A 13,061-nucleotide genomic window follows, 5' to 3' on the forward strand; every position below is an offset into this window, starting at 1 on the left:
GTCACATATTGTACTTCATGACACTGGTAAAATGGAGTAAAAAAAAAAATTTTTTTTGCACCAAAAAATACCTAATTTAACAAAAATTTGAAAAAAATTAGCAAATTTCAAAGTTTCAGTTTCTCTACTTCTGTAATACATAGTAATACCCCCAAAAATTGTGATGACTTTACATTCCCCATATGTCTACTTCATGTTTGAATTGTTTAGGAAAGATATTTTATTTTTTGGGGATGTTATAAGGCTTAGAAGTTTAGAAGCAAATCTGGAAATTTTTCCGAAATTTACAAAAACTCAATTTCTAGGGACCAGTTCAGGTCTCAAGTCACTTTGCGAGGCTTACATTATAGAAACCACCAAAAAATGACCCCATCTAAGAAACTACACCCCTCAAGGTATTCAAAACTGATTTTGCATACGTTGTTAACCCTTTAGGTGTTGCACAAGAGTTATTGGCAAATAGGGAGGAAATTTGAGAATTTCATTTTTTTGTCTAATTTTTCATTTTAACCCATTTTTTCCACTAACAAACCAAGGGTTAACAGCCAAACAAGACTGTATCTTTATTGCCCTGACTCTGCCATTTACAGAAACACCCAATATGTGGCCGTAAACTACTGTACGGCCACACAGCGGGGCGTAGAGTGAAAGGTGCGCCGTTTGGTTTTTGGAAGGCTGATTTTTATGGACTGGTTTATTTACACCATGTCCCATTTGAAGCCCCCTGATGCACCCCTAGAGGAGAAACTCCCTAAAAGTGACCCCATCTAAGAAACTACACCCCTCAAGGTATTCAAAACTGATTTTACATACGTCCTTAACCCTTTAGGTGTTGCACAAGAGTTATTGGCAAATGGCGATGAAATTTGAGAATTTCATTTTTTTGCCTAATTTTCCATTTTAACCCATTTTTTCCACTAACAAAGCAAGGGTTAACAGCCAAACAAGACTGTATCTTTATTGCCCTGACTCTGCTGTTTACAGAAACACCCCATATGTGGCCGTAAACTACTGTACGGGCACACAGCGGGGCGTAGAGTGAAAGGTGCGCCGTTTGGTTTTTGGAGGGCTGATTTTGCTGGACTGTTTTTTTGGCACCATGTCCCATTTGAAGCCCCCCTGATGCACCCCTAGATTATAAACTCCATAAAAGTGACCCCATCTAAGAAACTACACCCCTCAAGGTATTCAAAACTGATTTTACAAACTTTGTTAACCCTTTAGGTGTTGCACAAGATTTAATGGAAAATAGAGATACAATTTCAAAATTTCACTTTTTTGGCAGATTTTCCATTTTAATATTTTTTTTCCAGTTACAAAGCAAGGGTTAACAGCCAAACAAAACTCATTATTTATGGCCCTAATTCTGTAGTTTACAGAAACACCCCATATGTGGTCGTAAACAGCTGTACGGGCACATGGCAGGGCGCAGAAGGAAAGGAACACCATATGGTTTTTGGAAGGCATATTTTGCTGGACTGGTTTTTTTGACACCATGTCCCATTTGAAGCCCCCCTGATGCACCCCTAGAGTAGAAACTCCAAAAAAGTGACCCCATTTTAGAAACTACGGGATAGGGTGGCAGTTTTGTTGGTACTAGTTTAGGGTACATATGATTTTTGGTTGCTCTATATTACACTTTTTGTGCGGCAAGGTAACAAGAAATAGCTTTTTTGGCACCGTTTTTTTTTTGTTATTTACAACATTCATCTGACAGGTTAGATCATGTGGTAATTTTATAGAGCAGGTTGTCACGGACGCGGAGATACCTAATATGTATACAATTTTTTTTATTTATGTAAGTTTTACACAATGATTTCATTTTTAAAACCAAAAAAATGTTTTAGTGTCTCCATAGTCTAAGAGCCATAGTTTTTTCAGTTTTTGGGCGATTATCTTAAGTAGGGTCTCATTTTTTGCGGGATGAGATGACGGTTTGATTGGCATCTATTTTGGGGTGCATATGACTTTTTGATTGCTTGCTATTACACTTTTTGTGACGTAAGATGACAAAAAATGGCTTTTTTTACACCGTTTTTTTTTTTTTTTTTTTACGGTGGTCATCTGAGGGGTTAGATCATGTGATATTTTTATAGAGCCGGGCGATACGGACGCGGCGATACCTAATATGTATACTTTTTTTTTATTTATGTAAGTTTTACACAATGATTTCATTTTTGAAACAAAAAAAATCATGTTTTAGTGTTTCCATAGTCTAAGAGCCATAGTTTTTTCAGTTTTTGGGCGATTATCTTGGGTAGGGTATGATTTTTGCGGGATGAGATGACGGTTTGAATGTTACAATTTTGGCGTACATGCGACTTTTTTGATCACTTTTATTACCTTTTTTGGGAAGTAAGGTGGGCAAAATTTCAATTTCATCATAGTTTTTTATTTTTTATTTTTATGGTGTTAACCGTTCGGGTAAAGTAACATGACCGTTTTATAGATCAGGTCGTTACGGACGCGGCGATACCAAACATGTGTAGGGAATTTTATTTTTTTCATTTTTTATCAGTGATAAATGTGTTTTTTGATTTTTACTTTTTTTTCACTTTTATTCACTTTTTTTTGACCCAGACCCACTTGGTTCTTGAAGATCCAGTGGGTCTGATGTCTGAATAATACAGTACAGTACAATATATATTGTTCTGTACTGTATTTTACTTACACTGAACAGATCTATGCCATTCAGCACAGATCTGTTCAGCATCATGGACAGCAGGACGCCTGAGAGGCGTCCTGTTGCCATGGGAACCTTCCCCGTCTGCTCAGTACTGCTCAGAACTTCGCAGACGGGGAAGGGTAAGGAGGGGATCTCTCGGGGGGCTCTCTGGGGGCTCTCTCCCTCCCCATCGGGGGGCTGCAAAGGCACAGCAGCCCCCCGATGGGAGAGGGAGGGAGCTCCCTGCGCTGTTAACCTTTTCCATACAGCGGTCCGTACGGACCGCTGTATGGAAAGGGTTAAACGGCTGACATCGCATCGCAGATGTCAGCCGTTTATACCAGGGTGCCAGCAATGTGCTGGCACCCTGGTATCCCCACTAGACACCAACGATTATACAAGGGGAGGCGGGCGGGGGATCGCGATCCCGCCTGCCGCACCGCCCGCCTCCCGCACCGCCCACACCGCCCGCAACCCTCCCCCTGCACCTCCCGCCACCATAAAAATCATTCGGGGGTGCAGGGGGGGGTAAATAAAACTTTTTTTTTGGCATATAAAGTTTCTGATCCCTGCGGTCAGGGACCGCGGGGACCAGAAACTGCAGAAATCGCAGCAAACCGCAGGTCTGAATTGACCTGCGGTTTGCCGCGATCGCCGACATGGGGGGGTCACGGGACCCCCCCGCGCATTTAGCCTAGGTGCCTGCTCAATGATTTGAGCAGGCACCGGGTTCCGATCACTGCCAGCCGCACGGCAGTGATCGAAAATACACAGGGCGTACATGTACGCCCTGTGTCCTTAAGTACCAGGGCACAAGGGCGTACCTGTACGCCCTATGTCCTTAAGAGGTTAAGAAACATAGATCTGCATAAAAACTGCAGATGTCGAACGAGGGAATTATTTTAATTAAGACTACATAAATATAAATGTGAGCACTAAAAGGAGGACAGATGGACTTCTGTGGCTTCAGCATATAACTAGGGTTTGTGTGCTTTCCGTCCCTTAAGAAACATAGATCTGCATATAAACTGCAGATGTCGAACGAGGGAATTATTTTAATTAAGACTACAACATTTCTTAATTTTTCGTTTTCGCTGCATGACGGCTATGAGGCAAACCCATTGAATCGTTTGCACTCTGGGTCTACCATTATCAGGATTGGCAGATATGAGTTGTGTTTAACTCTCTCTTTTGATTAGCCGATATGGTTAAAACCTGAGATGCCTGGGATTGAACCCGAGGGCCTCATACATGTGAAGCATGCGCTCTACCACTGAGCTACTTCCCCTGGCGCTCTAGGGAATCACTACAGTTTTGTGCATCGACCGATTGCTGATTTTTGAAACATGTCTAAGGTCAGGAAGTAACCCTATCGATTATTTTGTGCCAACATTTTCCACTGAACAGTTTTAATTTTTTCTCCATAATATTCCATTTCAAATTCCTATTTCTACCCAAAATAAAATATAATGTGAGCACTAAAAAGAGGACAGATGGACTTCTGTGGCTTCAGCATATAACTAGGGTTTGTGTGCATTCCGTCCCTTAAGAAACATAGATCTCCATAAAAACAGCAGATGTCGAACGAAGGAATTATTTTAATTAAGACTTATTATTATTATTATAAAGAATTATTTAATTTCTTAAATTATCGTTTCCGCTGCATGACGGCTATGAGGCAAACTCTGGGTCTACCATTATCAGGATTGGCAGATATGAGTCTTGTTTAACTCTCTCTTTTGATTAGCCGATATGGTTAAAACATGGAGATGCCTGGGATTGAACCCGGGACCTCATACATGCGAAGCATGCGCTCTACCACTGAGCTACATCCCCTGGCACTCTAAGGGAATCACTACAGTTTTGTGCATCGACCGATGATACCGACTACTTAATTATCTATCAGACAGCTTCAACTCATCTCGAAGGCATGTATGAAGCATCCAGATTAGATTGTTATTGGTGCACCAAAAGCAACACATGTGAAGACAGCCTTGAAGTGCAAAGGGCGGTGATAACCTGATTAGGAAACTTTGCATTTTGAATGGTGATATTTCGTTTGGGAAAACCCAAATCGGCTGAAGTTATTTTGTAGAGGACCCTTGAGAGAAAAATGTGATGTGACACTGATGTGTAAGTAATCTGTTCTACAAAATTTGGAGATGCTGGGGATTGAACCCGGGGCCTCATACATGCAAAGCATGCGCTCTACCACTGAGCTACATCCCCTAGGTTATTGCTGATTTTTGAAACATGCCTAAGGTCAGGAAGTAACCCTATCGAATATTTTGTGCCAACATTTTCCACTGAACAGTTTTACTTTTTTCTCCATAATATTCCATTTCAAATTCCTATTTCTACCCAAAATAAAATATAAATGTAAACACTAGAAGAGCATGCGCTCTACCACTGAGCTACATCCCCTAGGTAATTGCTGATTTTTGAAACATGCCTAAGGTCAGGAAGTAACCCTATCGATTATTTTGTGCCAACATTTTCCACTGAACAGTTTCACTTTTTTCTCCATAATATTCCATTTCAAATTCCTATTTCTACCCAAAATAAAATATAAATGTGAGCACTAAAAGGAGGACAGATGGACTTCTGTGGCTTCAGCATATAACTAGGGTTTGTGTGCTTTCCGTCCCTTAAGAAACATAGATCTGCATAAAAACTGCAGATGTCGAACGAGGGAATTATTTTAATTAAGACTGCAACATTTCTTAATTTTTCGTTTCCACTGCATTTCGGCTATGAGGCAAACCCATTGAATCGTTTGCGCTCTGGGTCTACCATTATCAGGATTGGCAGATATGAGTTGTGTTTAACTCTCTCTTTTGATTAGCCGATATGGTTAAAACATAGAGATGCCGGGGATTAAACACAGGGCCTCATACATGCGAAGCATGCGCTCTACCACTGAGCTACATCCCCTGGCACTCTATGGAATCACTACAGTTTTGTGCATCGACCGATGATACCGACTACTAAATTATCTATCAGACAGCTTCAACTCATCTCGAAGGCATGTATGAAGCATCCAGATTAGATTGTTATTGGTGCACCAAAAGCAACACATGTGAAGACAGCCTTGAAGTGCAAAGGGCGGTGATAACCTGGATAGGAAACCATGCATTTTGAATGGTGATATGTAGAGGACCCTTGAGAGAAAAACGTGATGTGACTCTGATGTGTAAGTAAGCTGTTCTACAAAATTTGGAGATGCCGGGGATTGAACCCGGGGCCTCATACATGCAAAGCATGCGCTCTACCACTGAGCTACATCCCCTAGGTAATTGCTGATTTTTGAAACATGCCTAAGGTCAGGAAGTAACCCTATCGATTATTTTGTGCCAACATTTTCCACTGGACAGTTTTACATTTTTTTCCATAATATTCCATTTCAAATTCCTATTTCTACCCAAAATAAAATATAAATGTGAGCACTAGAAGAGCATGCGCTCTACCACTGGGGATGTAGCTCAGTGGTAGAGCACATGCTTCGCATGTATGAGGCCCCGGGTTCAATCCCATATGTTTTAACCATATCGGCTAATCAAAAGAGAGAGTTAAACAAGACTCCTGATAATGGTAGACCCAGAGTTTGCCTCATAGCCGTCATGCAGCGGAAACGAAAATTTAAGAAATGTTGCAGTCTTAATTAAAATAATTCCTTCGTTCGACATCTGCTGTTTTTATGGAGATCTATGTTTCTTAAGGGACGGAATGCACACAAACCCTAGTTATATGCTGAAGCCACAGAAGTCCATCTGTCCTCCTTTTAGTGCTCACATTATATTTTATTTTGGGTAGAAATAGGAATTTGAAATGGAATATTATGGAGAAAAAATTAAAACTGTTCAGTGGAAAATGTTGGCACAAAATAATCGATAGGGTTACTTCCTGACCTAAGGCATGTTTCAAAAATCAGCAATCACCGCCCTTTGCACTTCAAGGCTGTCTTCACATGTGTTGCTTTTTGTGCACCAATAACAATCTAATCTGGATGCTTCATACATGCCTTCGAGATGAGTTGAAGCTGTCTGATAGATAATTAAGTAGTCGGTATCATCGGTCGATGCACAAAACTGTAGTGATTCCCTTAGAGTGCCAGGGGATGTAGCTCAGTGGTAGAGCGCATGCTTTGCATGTATGAGGCCCCGGGTTTAATCCCCGGCATCACTAAATTTTGTAGAACCGATTACTTACTCATCAGAGTCACGTCACATTTTTCTCTCAAGGGTCCTCTACAAAACAACTTCAGCCGGTACAAAACAACTTCAGCCGGTTTGGGTTTTCCCAAACGAAATATCACCATTCAAAATGCATGGTTTCCTATCCAGGTTATCACCGCCCTTTGCAGTTCAAGGCTGTCTTCACATGTGTTGCTTTTGGTGCACCAATAACAATCCAATCTGGATGCTTCATACATGCCTTCCAGATGAGTTGAAGCTGTCTGATAGATAATTAAGTAGTCTGTATCATGGGTCGATGCACAAAACTGTAGTGATTCCCTAGAGTGCCAGGGGATGTAGCTCAGTGGTAGAGCGCATGCTTTGCATGTATGAGGCCCCGGGTTCAATCCCCGGCATCTCCAAATTTTGTAGAACAGATTACTTACACATCAGAGTCACATCACGTTTTTCTCTCAAGGGTCCTCTACAAAACAACTTCAGCCTGTTTGGGTTTTCCCAAACAAAATATCACCATTCAAAATGCATGGTTTCCTATTCAGGTTATCACCGCCCTTTGCACTTCAAGGCTGTCTTCACATGTGTTGTTTTTGGTGCACCAATAACAATCTAATCTGGATGCTTCATACATGCCTTCGAGATGAGTTGAAGCTGTCTGATAGATAATTAAGTAGTCGGTATCATCGGTTGATGCACAAAACTATTGTGATTTCCTAGAGTGCCAGGGGATGTAGCTCAGTGGTAGAGCGCATGCTTTGCATGTATAAGGCCCCGGGTTCAATCCCTGGCATCTCCATGTTTTAACCATATCTGCTAATCAAAAGAGAGAGTTAAACACAACTCATATCTGCCAATCCTGATAATGGGTGGTAGAGCGCATGCTTCGCATGTATGAGGCCCCGGCTTCAATCCCCGGCATCTCCATGTTTTAACCATATCGGCTAATCAAAAGAGAGAGTTAAACACAACTCATATCTGCAAATCCTGTCATGCAGCGGAAACGAAAAATTAAGAAATGTTACAGTCTTAATTAAAATAATTCCCTCGTTCGACATCTGCAGTTTTTATGGATATCTATGTTTCTTAAGGGACGGAATGCACACAAACCCTAGTTATATGCTGAAGCCACAGAAGTCCATCTGTCCTCCTTTTAGTGCTCACATTTATATTTTATTTTGGGTAGAAATAGGAATTTGAAATGGAATATTATGGAGAAAAAAGTAAAACTGTTCAGTGGAAAATGTTGGCACAAAATAATCGATAGGGTTACTTCCTGACCTTAGGCATGTTTCAAAAATCAGCAATCACGGCCCTTTGCACTTCAAGGCTGTCTTAACATGTGTTGCTTTTGGTGCACCAATAACAATCTAATCTGGATGCTTCATACATGCCTTCGAGATGAGTTGAAGCTGTCTGATAGATAATTAAGTAGTCGGTATCATCGGTCGATGCACAAAACTGTAGTGATTCCCTTAGAGTGCCAGGGGATGTAGCTCAGTGGTAGAGCGCATGCTTCGCATGTATGAGGCCCTGGCTTCAATCCCCGGCATCTCCATGTTTTAACCATATCGGCTAATCAAAAGAGAGAGTTAAACACAACTCATATCTGCAAATCCTGTCATGCAGCGGAAACGAAAAATTAAGAAATGTTGCAGTCTTAATTAAAATAATTCCCTCGTTCGACATCTGCAGTTTTTATGAAGATCTATGTTTCTTAAGGGACGGAATGCACACAAACCCTAGTTATATGCTGAAGCCACAGAAGACCATCTGTCCTCCTTTTAGTGCTCACATTTATATTTTATTTTGGGTAGAAATAGGAATTTGAAATGGAATATTATGGAGAAAAAAGTAAAACTGTTCAGTGGAAAATGTTGGCACAAAATAATCGATAGGGTTACTTCCTGACCTTAGGCATGTTTCAAAAATCAGCAATTACCTAGGGGATGTAGCTCAGTGGTAGAGCGCATGTATGAGGCCCCGAGTTCAATCCCCGGCATCTCCAAATTTTGTAGAACAGATTACTTACACATCAGAGTCACATCACGTTTTTCTCTCAAGGGTCCTCTACAAAACAACTTCAGCCGGTTTGGGTTTTCCCAAACGAAATATCACCATTCAAAATGCATGGTTTCCTATCCAGGTTATCACCGCCCTTTGCACTTCAAGGCTGTCTTCACATGTGTTGCTTTTGGTGCACCAATAACAATCTAATCTGGATGCTTCATACATGCCTTCGAGATGAGTTGAAGCTGTCTGATAGATAATTAAGTAGTCGGTATCATCGGTCGATGTATAAAACTGTAGTGATTTCCTAGAGTGCCAGGGGATGTAGCTCAGTGGTAGAGCGCATGCTTCGCTTGTATGAGGCCCTGGGTTCAATCTCCGGCATCTCCATGTTTTAACCATATCAGCTAATCAAAAGAGAGAGTTAAACACAACTCATATCTGCCAATCCTGATAATGGTAGACCCAGAGCGCAAACGTTTCAATGGGTTTGCCTCATAGCCGTCATGCAGCGGAAACGAAAAATTAAGAAATGTTGCAGTCTTAATTAAAATAATTCCCTCGTTCGACATCTGCAGTTTTTATGGAGATCTATGTTTCTTAAGGGACGGAATGCACACAAACCCTAGTTATATGCTGAAGCCACAGAAGTCCATCTGTTCTCCTTTTAGTGCTCACATTTATATTTTATTTTGGGTAGAAATAGGAATTTGAAATGGAATATTATGGAGAAAAAAGTAAAACTGTTCAGTGGAAAATGTTGGCGCAAAATAATCGATAGGGTTACTTCCTGACCTTAGGCATGTTTCAAAAATCAGCAATTATCTAGGGGATGTAGCTCAGTGGTAGAGCGCATACTTTGCATGTATGAGGCCCCGTGTTCAATTCCCGGCATCTCCAAATTTTGTAGAACAGATTACTTACACATCAGAGTCACATCACGTTTTTCTCTCAAGGGTCCTCTACAAAACTACTTCAGCCGGTTTGGGTTTTCCCAAACGAAATATCACCATTCAAAATGCATGGTTTCCTATCCAGGTTATCACCGCCCTTTGCACTTCAAGGCTGTCTTCACATGTGTTGCTTTTTGTGCACCAATAACAATCTAATCTGGATGCTTCATACATGCCTTCGAGATGAGTTGAAGCTGTCTGATAGATAATTAAGTAGTCGGTATCATCGGTCGATGCACAAAACTGTAGTGATTCCCTTAGAGTGCCAGGGGATGTAGCTCAGTGGTAGAGCGCATGCTTTGCATGTATGAGGCCCCGGGTTTAATCCCCGGCATCACTAAATTTTGTAGAACCGATTACTTACTCATCAGAGTCACGTCACATTTTTCTCTCAAGGGTCCTCTACAAAACAACTTCAGCCGGTACAAAACAACTTCAGCCGGTTTGGGTTTTCCCAAACGAAATATCACCATTCAAAATGCATGGTTTCCTATCCAGGTTATTACCGCCCTTTGCAGTTCAAGGCTGTCTTCACATGTGTTGCTTTTGGTGCACCAATAACAATCCAATCTGGATGCTTCATACATGCCTTCCAGATGAGTTGAAGCTGTCTGATAGATAATTAAGTAGTCTGTATCATGGGTCGATGCACAAAACTGTAGTGATTCCCTAGAGTGCCAGGGGATGTAGCTCAGTGGCATCTCCATGTTTTTGTGCATCAATAACAATCTAATCTGGATGCTTCATACATGCCTTCGAGATGAGTTGAAGCTGTCTGATAGATAATTAAGTAGTCGGTATCATCGGTCGATGCACAAAACTGTAGTGATTCCCTTAGAGTGCCAGGGGATGTAGCTCAGTGGTAGAGCGCATGCTTCGCATGTATGAGGCCCCGGTTTCAATCCCAGGCATCTCCATGTTTTAACCATATCGGCTAATCAAAAGAGAGAGTTAAACAAGACTCATATCTGCCAATCCTGATAATGGTAGACCCAGAGTTTGCCTCATAGCCGTCATGCAGCGGAAACGAAAATTTAAGAAATGTTGCAGTCTTAATTAAAATAATTCCTTCGTTCGACATCTGCTGTTTTTATGGAGATCTATGTTTCTTAAGGGACGGAATGCACACAAACCCTAGTTATATGCTGAAGCCACAGAAGTCCATCTGTCCTCCTTTTAGTGCTCACATTATATTTTATTTTGGGTAGAAATAGGAATTTGAAATGGAATATTATGGAGAAAAAATTAAAACTGTTCAGTGGAAAATGTTGGCACAAAATAATCGATAGGGTTACTTCCTGACCTAAGGCATGTTTCAAAAATCAGCAATCACCGCCCTTTGCACTTCAAGGCTGTCTTCACATGTGTTGCTTTTTGTGCACCAATAACAATCTAATCTGGATGCTTCATACATGCCTTCGAGATGAGTTGAAGCTGTCTGATAGATAATTAAGTAGTCGGTATCATCGGTCGATGCACAAAACTGTAGTGATTCCCTTAGAGTGCCAGGGGATGTAGCTCAGTGGTAGAGCGCATGCTTCGCATGTATGAGGCCCCGGCTTCAATCCCCGGCATCTCCATGTTTTAACCATATCGGCTAATCAAAAGATAGAGTTAAACACAACTCATATCTGCCAATCCTGATAATGGTAGACCCAGAGCGCAAACGATTCAATGGGTTTGCCTCATAGCCGTCATGCAGCGGAAACAAAAAATTAAGAAATATTGCAGTCTTAATTAAAATAATTCCCTCGTTCGACATCTGCAGTTTTTATGAAGATCTATGTTTCTTAAGGGACGGAAAGCACACAAACCCTAGTTATATGCTGAAGCCATAGAAGTCCATCTGTCCTCCTTTTAGTGCTCACATTTATATTTTATTTTGGGTAGAAATAGGAATTTGAAATGGAATATTATGGAGAAAAAAGTAAAACTGTTCAGTGGAAAATGTTGGCACAAAATAATCTACAGGGTTACTTCCTGACCTTAGGCATGTTTCAAAAATCAGCAATTTCCTAGGGGATGTAGCTCAGTGGTAGAGCGCATGCTTTGCATGTATGAGGCCCCGGCTTCAATCCCCGGCATCTCCAAATTTTGTAGAACAGATTACTTACACATCAGAGTCACATCACGTTTTTCTCTCAAGGGTCCTCTACAAAACAACTTCAGCCGGTTTAGGTTTTCCCAAACGAAATATCACCATTCAAAATGCATGGTTTCCTATCCAGGTTATCACTTCAAGGCTGTCTTCACATGTGTTTCTTTTGGTGCACCAATAACAATCTAATCCGGATGCTTCATACATGCCTTCGAGATGAGTTGAAGCTGTCTGATAGATAATTAGGTAGTCGGTATCATCGGTCGATGCACAAAACTGTAGTGATTCCCTACAGTGCCAGGGGATGTAGCTCAGTGGTAGAGCGCATGCTTCACATGTATGAGGCCCCGGGTTCAATCCTCAGCATCTCCAAATTTTGTAGAACAGATTACTTACACATCAGAGTCACATCACGTTTTTCTCTCAAGGGTCCTCTACAAAACAACTTCAGCCGGTTTGGCTTTTCCCAAACGAAATATCACCATTCAAAATGCAAAGTTTCCTAATCAGGTTATCACCGCCCTTTGCACTTCAAGGCTGTCTTCACATGTGTTGCTTTTGGTGCACCAATAACAATCTAATCTGGATGCTTCATACATGCCTTCGAGATGAGTTGAAGCTGTCTGATAGATAATTAAGTAGTCGGTATCATCGGTCGATGCACAAAACTGTAGTGATTCCCTAGAGTGCCAGGGGATGTAGCTCAGTGGTAGAGCGCATGCTTCGCATGTATGAGGCCCCGGGTTTTAACCATATCGGCTAATCAAAAGAGAGAGTTAAACACAACTCATATCTGCCAATCCTGATAATGGTAGACCCAGAGCGCAAACGATTCAATGGGTTTGCCTCATAGCCGTCATGCAGCGGAAACGAAAAATGAAGAAATATTGCAGTCTTAATTAAAATAATTCCCTCGTTCGACATCTGCAGTTTTTATGGAGATCTATGTTTCTTAAGGGACGGAAAGCACACAAACCCTAGTTATATGCTGAAGCCACAGAAGTCCATCTGTCCTCCTTTTAGTGCTCACATTTATATTTTATTTTGGGTAGAAATAGGAATTTGAAATGGAATATTATGGAGAAAAAAGTAAAACTGTTCAGTGGAAAATGTTGGCACAAAATAATCAACAGGGTTACTTCCTG

At 41.2% G+C, this 13,061-nt stretch overlaps 10 non-coding genes across 10 annotated transcripts; 6 read left to right on the plus strand and 4 right to left on the minus strand.

Annotated features, from left to right (window-relative positions):
* Positions 1-4,429: 4,429 nt before the first annotated feature.
* Positions 4,430-4,501, minus strand: TRNAA-CGC. The gene has a single exon. It is a non-coding gene; the product is annotated as a tRNA-Ala (tRNA).
* Positions 4,502-4,822: 321 nt separating this feature from the next.
* TRNAA-UGC lies at positions 4,823-4,894 on the minus strand. Its single transcript has one exon. It is a non-coding gene; the product is annotated as a tRNA-Ala (tRNA).
* A 633-nt stretch (positions 4,895-5,527) lies between these two features.
* Positions 5,528-5,599, minus strand: TRNAA-CGC. Its single transcript has one exon. It is a non-coding gene; the product is annotated as a tRNA-Ala (tRNA).
* Positions 5,600-5,882: 283 nt separating this feature from the next.
* TRNAA-UGC lies at positions 5,883-5,954 on the minus strand. Its single transcript has one exon. It is a non-coding gene; the product is annotated as a tRNA-Ala (tRNA).
* Positions 5,955-7,190: 1,236 nt separating this feature from the next.
* Positions 7,191-7,262, plus strand: TRNAA-UGC. Its single transcript has one exon. It is a non-coding gene; the product is annotated as a tRNA-Ala (tRNA).
* Positions 7,263-8,341: 1,079 nt separating this feature from the next.
* TRNAA-CGC lies at positions 8,342-8,413 on the plus strand. Its single transcript has one exon. It is a non-coding gene; the product is annotated as a tRNA-Ala (tRNA).
* Positions 8,414-9,183: 770 nt separating this feature from the next.
* On the plus strand, positions 9,184-9,255 carry TRNAA-CGC. Its single transcript has one exon. It is a non-coding gene; the product is annotated as a tRNA-Ala (tRNA).
* Positions 9,256-10,663: 1,408 nt separating this feature from the next.
* Positions 10,664-10,735, plus strand: TRNAA-CGC. The gene has a single exon. It is a non-coding gene; the product is annotated as a tRNA-Ala (tRNA).
* A 591-nt stretch (positions 10,736-11,326) lies between these two features.
* On the plus strand, positions 11,327-11,398 carry TRNAA-CGC. Its single transcript has one exon. It is a non-coding gene; the product is annotated as a tRNA-Ala (tRNA).
* Positions 11,399-12,216: 818 nt separating this feature from the next.
* Positions 12,217-12,288, plus strand: TRNAV-CAC. Its single transcript has one exon. It is a non-coding gene; the product is annotated as a tRNA-Val (tRNA).
* The last annotated feature ends 773 nt before the right edge of the window (positions 12,289-13,061 follow it).

The sequence above is a fragment of the Bufo bufo genome, chromosome 6 (assembly GCF_905171765.1).
Source record: "Bufo bufo chromosome 6, aBufBuf1.1, whole genome shotgun sequence".
Taxonomy (NCBI): domain Eukaryota; kingdom Metazoa; phylum Chordata; class Amphibia; order Anura; family Bufonidae; genus Bufo; species Bufo bufo.